The following is a 9,361-nucleotide window of genomic DNA, read 5'->3' on the forward strand; positions in this document are numbered from 1 at the left end:
ACTAAATAGATCAATCGAGTCTTTATGAGATTCAATCTTCCACTATCCTTTGTCTAGTTCTCAATGATTGACAATTTGTTCTTATTTATAAATCACTTTACCATTTTTCGAATATTGTTAAAATGGAAAGATTTCTCAAATCAACGTGGGCCTTTCAACAGAGACTTGTAATCATAATTCAATATATCTGATAATTCAATCATTTGATCTTATCTTCTAATTCCATTGATAAACATTTTGAAACAGATACAATCATATAAAGTATTTAATCTAATATTTTGTTTACGTTTCAAGTTATAATATATATACACATATACATATATAATCATATCCGTTCAATGGTTCGTGAATCGTTGGAACTTGGTCGAGGTTGAATGAATGTATGAACATAGTTTAAAATTCTTGCAATTTAACTTAACAAATATTGGTTATCGTGTCGGAAACATATAAAGATTAAAGTTTAAATTTGGTTGGAAATTTCCGGGTTGTCACAGTACCTACCCGTTAAAGAAATTTCGTCCCGAAATTTGAGTGGAAAGGTTGTGAATGATAATAAGTATGTTTTCATGATGCATACGGGCTGAAAATTAGAGTTTTATCATAAGCGAATAATTTGGATAAACAATCCATTTATATGAAGAGTACGAATGAAGCTAACATAGAAGAGTGAAATGAGTAAGTGTAGATTCATCTTATCATTTGATGTAGATATGATTGATTCTCAGATTTCAAGGGATTTGAAGAAAATCTTCTTAATAAGATTTAACTCTCCGGTAATCAAGGGAATTAGGATCCGCTTTAAATGCGATCGTCCATTTTAATTGTTCTGTCGGAGATTTTCTTATAAATTCACCTCCTTCATTTCCTTACAACTCACACCTTCTGGTGATGCATTTTATGCAAGTCCCTAGTCATCTACCCACGTCCATTGCAGGTACAACAGTTTACAAGCCACCATGATTGGTCATTATTATCCCATCCGTGTTTGTATGTGGTTACAGGAACTGCAGGAACGAGATTTAGATGTTTGACTATGTTAGACATAGTCAGACGTACGAGTGAAGCCTCACTAGTATGGCTGACAGGCTCATACACACGGTTGATGCTGAGCTAAGTCACAATTACAACCTAAATGAGAAGACACGAGTGAGTGATCACCCGTACGGCTGATGAAGCCAACTCGTACGTGTGATGAATGAATCGTATGGGTGAGTCAACAGCAGGGGTATATAAAGTCTTATGTTCGTCATTTTAGGTTAAGCCTCTCATTTGTTACACACACTCAGATCTAGTGAGCTCCTCCGATTCTCTCTCAGTCCAAATTACCCAGGTGGTGAATAATAGCTCTAGGTGTTGATCTAATCATACTTGATTTAGTTGTGGTTTGACTAAATTAATCAAAAAAAACTTAACCTATTCACTAGAGGGTTTGATTCACTTATTCCGCCATTGTGTGAGTTAAATCTGTTGATTTCTAAGTTCCTAGTCATGTTTCATCACCTTCTATTCTTTCTCCCTCAACTCATATTTTAAAGTATTCATCAATATGCTCCATCCAGTTCTGATTCTCGATATACTTCTAACTTTCATATCGGTCATTCTTCTTTTTCATCTACCGTCAGAAGAATCTATTTACTTCTACTATACTCTTTGGTTTATAGTGTTTCTAGTTATCCCATGTCTTTATATTGCTATATGCATCGATATATATGATATATAATTTCTGGTTTGTCGTTGGGATTTATATGTTCCCCTATATTTCAAAGTCTCTGCTTCTGTCTTCTATAATCATTATCATTTACAGTTAATGCTCTCTTTTATTTGCTGCAATTTATACCCCAATTTCTATTTCGGAGTTTTGTCCTTTCGTTTCTTCTTCTTGCAATTAAGCACCGCTTGTAATGGTCCAGAATTTACAGATATGAATTTCGGAATGAACATTGTTAATGTTCTAGGGAGGAAATTGTGATGGCACGATCTTGACTTGTCAAATTACTAGAATACCTTGGAAAAGGCCGAATTATCAAGAAATATTTTCTTGATATTTTAGAGGTTAAATAGAATACAAGAGTCGTATAATATGGCACATGATGATGTTATGATCTATGAATCATCACATTCCATTTAGAAACTCAGCATGACTTACTGTAATATAATCACATTGATTAAGTGTCATTATATTATACTAATTCATGCTTCAGTTCCCAACATTACTTCAAAATATTCCTATTTTAAACTTGAATGTTTCAGAATTTAGAAACTAAAATAGTTTCTTTTATGATGTAATACAGATAGCGCGAAGAGGTAAATGATTTCAAATAAGAAAAATTAAGAAAATATCTTCAGAAATTTGGAGGATATTTATAATGAAAGATATGATGATATTTTAGAATTTATAATATCAGAGGATGATGAAGAATATTGTCCGCAGGGGTTTAGAGTCAGGAGCAAGGTATTCGTTAATGACTTCAGCAGGTACTGAATCATTTGGATCCTTTGAAGTCAGGTTCAGTCTTTGTAATTTGTCCACAGCCTCCTTCCTACTTTACTCAATCCGTTTTCTAGTTCCAAAACTTTTCTTTTTTTGCGCTTTGCCAGCACATTTCATCATTATCATCCAGCTTTTACCGTTTAAAGTCGTTTATAGTTTTTGCTGCTTCATCAGCATTTTTTTCCATTTTCGGAGAACCAATTCGTAGTTCGGAGTGTTTTTCAGAAACTTCACATTCAAATTAAGTCCAGAAGATAGACGTTATACATACACATATAACTGTTGGCGTAGACATTCTGCGAGATTTCAAAATACTGATTGCTAATTCCCAATGATTCGTATGGCAATTCTCATTACAAGATGCGAATGAGTAAATGATGGGGTTTCAATGAATAATTATAATGACTTTTTGGAGAGGCTAAAGTCAAAGTGTAATGAAGTTGTTGGTACATCTGCTAATAATGTGGTGGAAAGTAAAAGGTTCCCTGGTAACGATGGTGTATATCTCAAGGTTATAATAAGGTTAGTGTGACTGAAAAGTCGAAGTTGACTTGCTGGAGCTGTGACAAAACTGGCTACTTTGAATAGGGGTCGCAAAGTTATTTTTGCTAATAAATGTCAAAGAATCTGACGCGGATACGTTGTTTAAACTTTTACTATGGTTTCAAGAGTTTTTCGGGTACATAACTGTGGGTAACATGTGGTTGGATCATCATCTCGATTGCTCATCATTCGAAGTGTCTTCAGAAATTTTCGAAGGGATTGAACACAGATTGTAATCGTTATCATACATTTGATGTTCTAACACAGTTTTGAAGTCAAAATATAGCTTGTGAAAGATGTAAGGATCTAAGAGTGATGATTTTGGTCATATCTCAAGTTGAATTTTGAGATTTCAAAATCAGAATATGTAATTAAATTTTGAATGAGTATGGTTGTTTTGATTTCTATAAAAGAATGTATATTGTTGTGAAAGTAGGGAGTATAATGGATGATTTGCTGAATCAGATTCGAAGAATGTAACATATTAATTGTGAAATTATATATCTCTTGGGTATTACCTACCCGTTAAAAAAAATTTCACAATTAATATTTTGTACAAAAGAATTTTATTACAGTCTTTATGAAAATATATATATATATATATATATATATGTATATTTTCTTCAGATGTAACATAGATTTAATGAGTTAATGTTAAATTAAACTCATTTGATTTACGGTTGAAACTAGAATTGAATAATCTCTAAAGGCTTTAAAAAGTACATAACTTTTACGCAGTATTTCTTTAATGACATTGAAATTATGAATCAATACTTCGTTATTTATTGATGTATGATGTTTGGTTCGTGGAATTCTTGTGAATTTTGCAAAGTACGAATGATGTTATCAGAAAAGTTTCGGGTATATCGATGATGAAAGTGTAAAATCAAATATATACTTGATTTATTATGAATTGGAATTTGTTGAATTGCGACAGAGATTGTAGTTAACGTTGGTTAAGTTGCGGCCGAAGGACGTACATTATTGCATATTTGTAATATGAATTAACCTAGTAGTTAAGATTCACACACAATAGCTTAGCACGGAAAGATTTATTTCAATATATATAATATACATATATATATATATATATATATATTATATATATAATATATAATATATATACATATATAAATTATATATATATTATATATAATATATATATTATAATATATATATTATATATATTATAATATATAATATATATTATATATATTATATATATATAATATATATATATAATATATATATTATATAATATATATTATATATATTATATAATATATAATATATATATTATAATATATATTATATATATTATAATATATATATTATAATATATATATAATATATATTATATATATATTATATAATATATTATATATAATATATATATATAATATATATATTATATAATATATATTATATATATTATATAATATATAATATATATATTATAATATATATTATATATATTATAATATATATATTATAATATATATATAATATATATTATATATATATTATATAATATATTATATATAATATATAATATATAATATATATATTATATATTATATATTATATTATATATTATATATAATATATATATTATATAATATATAATATATATATAATATATATTATATATTATATATAATATATAATATATATATTATATATATTATAATATATATTATAATATATAATATATATTATATATATTATATATAATATATATATATTATATATTATATATATTATAATATATAATATATATTATATATTATATATTATATATTATAATATATATTATATATTATTATATATTATATATTATATATATTATAATATATATTATATTATATATTATATATTATATATAATATATATTATATATTATATATTATAATATATATTATAATATATATTATATATATTATATATAATATATAATATATATATTATATATATTATAATATATATTATAATATATAATATATATTATATATATATATATAATATATAATATATATATATACATATATATATATAATATATATATATATATATATATATTATATATATATATTATATATATATATAATATACATATAATTTCTTCAGAGGGAATGAGTTAATTCTTCATAACTCGTTGATACAATATACACGTTATTGATTCGTAATGATGTCCACAGTGATTCTTGAACTGACAGAGTTTGTGATGTTATCGGTGTTGTTGATTCGGATGTTGACTGTACTGACGATGCTGGTAACGCTGACGGTACTGTTGATGCTGTTGGTAAAGCAAGTTTAGCTTGTTAATCATACACCATTTTTGTCAGGGTTTCTACTCTTCCTTCTATCATTTTGGTTCGTTTAACTGATTTATGGTTAGGGCTAGATTAGATAATCTCTAAGACTTTAGAGATTACATAATCGCCGCGGAATGTTTCTCCAATGAAGTTATGAATTAATACTTCGTCAGTTATTGTTGTTGGTACTCCTTGGTATCTATGGTGCGTATGACGTTGATGCTCGTGGGACAGATTGTGAAGTTGAGGATTACGACGCGGTTGTGGTTGAAGGTGGTAATGGTACTGTTGGTGTTGATGATGGTGGTACTGGTTATGCTGCTGATGCTGCTGCAGGTGTTTGTAATCTCTGCACCATATTCTCCAAAGCCACTACCCGAGCACGAAGCTCGTTGACTTCTTCTATTACACCGGGGTGATTGTTGGTTCAGACGAGCGGATAAATAAAATCTAAAATTTGATGTAATATATAATCGTGACGAGATAATCTGGAAATGAGCGAGAAAATGGTGTTTCGGATAGGTTCGCTGGTAAGTGCTTCAGGTTCTTCGTCAAGAGGGCAATGTGGTGGATGGAAGGGATCACCTTCTTCTTGTCTCCAATGATTGAGGAGGCTATGAACCCATCCCCAATTCATCCAGAATAGGTGATGACTGATTGGTTGATCTATTCCGGTCACACTGCTTTCAGAGCTTGAATGGGATTCCATTTAGGAATCTGAGTGACTTGAACTGATGACGAATTCCATTTCGTACGATTGGATAAAGGATTTTTTTTTCTTTTCGATATGAAATGATTTTGGCTAACGGATGGTATTCTAATTACATAGAATATATATATATATATATATATATATATATATATATATATATATATATATATATATATATATATATATATATATATATATATATATATATATAGATCAAAAGATTTCGTAGATTGCGGAGGACTTTACAGGATATGTCAGGCAAAGTTTAAAGTAACAGATACGATAAGATATGATTTAGCAGATATGCTAAGATATGAATTTTTGTCTATACACTATTCTTGAAATCAATGCAGCAAGACGTGTCTTAGACTAAAAATGATAAGCAGGTAATTTCCTGAGGATGATAAGTAGTTAATTTTCGACACAAAATGATAAGCAAAACTTTTGACATGCAGACACGGTCGAAGTCCAGACTCACTAATGCATCCTATCGACTTATCAGTTAGACACACTAATGCAGACCTGGTTCGCTAAGACCACTGCTCTGATACCAACTGAAAGGACTCGTTCATATACATTATAAACGATTCACAATAGTTGATTACATTGCGAGGTATTTGACCTCTTTATTATACATTTTACAAACATTGCATTCATTTTTAAAAGACAAACTTTCTTTACATCGAAAATTGACAGGCATGCATACAATTTCATAATATCCACTATCCAACTATAAATTGATTTAATAATAATCTTTGATGAACTCAATGACTCGAATGCAACGTTATTCGAAATATGCTATGAAAGACTCCAAGTAATATCTTTAAAATGAGCAAATGCACCGCGGAAGATTTCTTTAACACCTGAGAATAAACATGCTTTAAAGTGTCAACTAAAAGGTTGGTGAGTTCATTAGTTTATCATAATTATTTATTTCCATCATTTTAATAGACCACAAGAATTTCATTTCCAGTTCTCATAAATATACGTCCCATGCATAGAGACAAAAATAATCATTCATATGGTGAACACCTGGTAACCGACATTAACTAGATACATATAAGAATATCCCCTATCATTCCGGGATCCTCCTTCGAACATGATATAAATTTTGAAGTACTAAAGCATCTGGTACTTTGGATGGGGTTTGTTAGGCCCAATAGATCTATCTTTAGGATTCGCGTCAATTAGGGTGTATGTTCCCTAATTCTTAGATTACCAGACTTTAATAAAAAGGGGCATATTCGATTTCGATAATTCAACCATTGAATGTAGTTTCAATTACTTGTATCTATTTCGTCAAACATTTATAAAAGCGCATGTATTCTCAGTCCCAAAAATATAAAGGGTAAAAAGGCAAATGAAACTCACCATACTGTATTTCGTAGTAAAAATACATATAACGTCATTGAACAAGTGCAAGGTTGGCCTCGGATTCACGAACCTAAATTAATTATATATAATTATGTGTTGGTCAATATTTGTCTAACAAATTAGGTCAAGTCATAGTGTACCACAATCTTAATGCTCGAGACTAATATGCAAAAGTCAACAAAAGTAAATTTGACTCAAAATAATTTCCAAAAATGTATACATGATTAATATATAGTTTAAATATCGTCATTTTATATTTTTAAATACTTTTAAAAGATTTATTAGAGTAAATATTATAATTTATTTATTAATAAATAAAATTGTTATATTAAATTTATATAATAAAATATACTTATATATATATATATTAAGTAATAAAATTTATAGGGTTCATTTAATATCATAAAGATAATATGATAGGTATTATTAAAGTAAGTTATTACACGTAGTAAAATATGTTTGTATCACATATTTATTTGATAAAATAATATCTATAATGATAGTAAGTAAAAGTTGTATTATTTTGTAATAATAATTATTATTATAAAAATATCAATATTTATAATTACTAAGATGACATTATGATAAAACAATAATTCTAATTATGATAACTTTAATATTTACGATAATTTTTGTTATTATCTTTAAAATAATAATTCTATTTAAAATAATAATAATAATAATAATATTTTATAGTAACAATGACATTTCTATTAAAATGATAATTTTTGGTAAAATGATAGTTTTAATACTAACGATACTTTTAATAATAATAGTAATGATAAAAATAATAAGAACGATAATTTTATCTAAATCAATATCTTATAATATTTTAATTTCATCATGATACTCTTACTCATTATTTTCTAATCATTTCGTTTAATAGCTTTTAATTGTCTTTTATATCGTGTTCATAATAATGATAATAATAGTAATCAAAATAATTAGGTGTTACAAATATTTATTTTAATTACACTAATATTAATAATGATAGTTACTATAACATTATTAACGATAATACTAATAATTATCTTAATGATAATATAGTAATAATAATAATAACAATAACAATAACCATTTTTAAATAATGATATATATATATATTAATAATGATAATAATAATAATAATAATAATACTAATAATAATAATAATAATAATAATAATAATAATAATAATAATAATAATAATAATAATTGGATAATAATAATAATAATACTAATTATAACTTTAACGATAATAACGATAGTAATAATAAAAAAATAACAATTTTTAATGATAAATCCCTTTTATTGATAAATATAATAATAATGATAATAATAAGATAAAACTAGAACGACGATAAAAACAACGATAATAATAATAATCATTTTTAATAAAAATATCGAAAATTCAATTGATTATAACTTCTAATCCGTTCATCGAAACCATTCGATATCTAAAGGAAAAGTTCTTAATTTTTCGCTAGCTTTCCAAGGACATGCATATCTTATACCTTATCTCAACCGCAAGTGTAACTAATTCAATATTTAACCTAACCTGTCTAAGGGCAATATCAAAAGTACAAGCATGCATAATCCTAAATACTCGAGCACTAGTCAGGGATACACTATTAGTATGTAAAAGTTAAATTATGAGTGCTCAGGTATCAATATTGAGATTCAATATTGCAAGAAAGGTACGTAGACGCAACGGAAATGATAAACACTATATTGACCTCATGAGCATACCCATGAACCATACTCAATCACCTCCATAGCTATAACCCATAATTTTCTTAATCCTATCCTACTCGAAAAACAATTTCTAAATCACTCGGACAGCACTCCGTCGTAATATTTTATGTATACTAATAATATCTTGAAATAATATGGAGTAAATATATATATGTAAATCGATTGAGAGAGTTTAGAGAAAAATATTTTCAA

The sequence above is a fragment of the Rutidosis leptorrhynchoides genome, chromosome 1, assembly GCF_046630445.1.
Source record: "Rutidosis leptorrhynchoides isolate AG116_Rl617_1_P2 chromosome 1, CSIRO_AGI_Rlap_v1, whole genome shotgun sequence".
Lineage (NCBI taxonomy): Eukaryota > Viridiplantae > Streptophyta > Magnoliopsida > Asterales > Asteraceae > Rutidosis > Rutidosis leptorrhynchoides.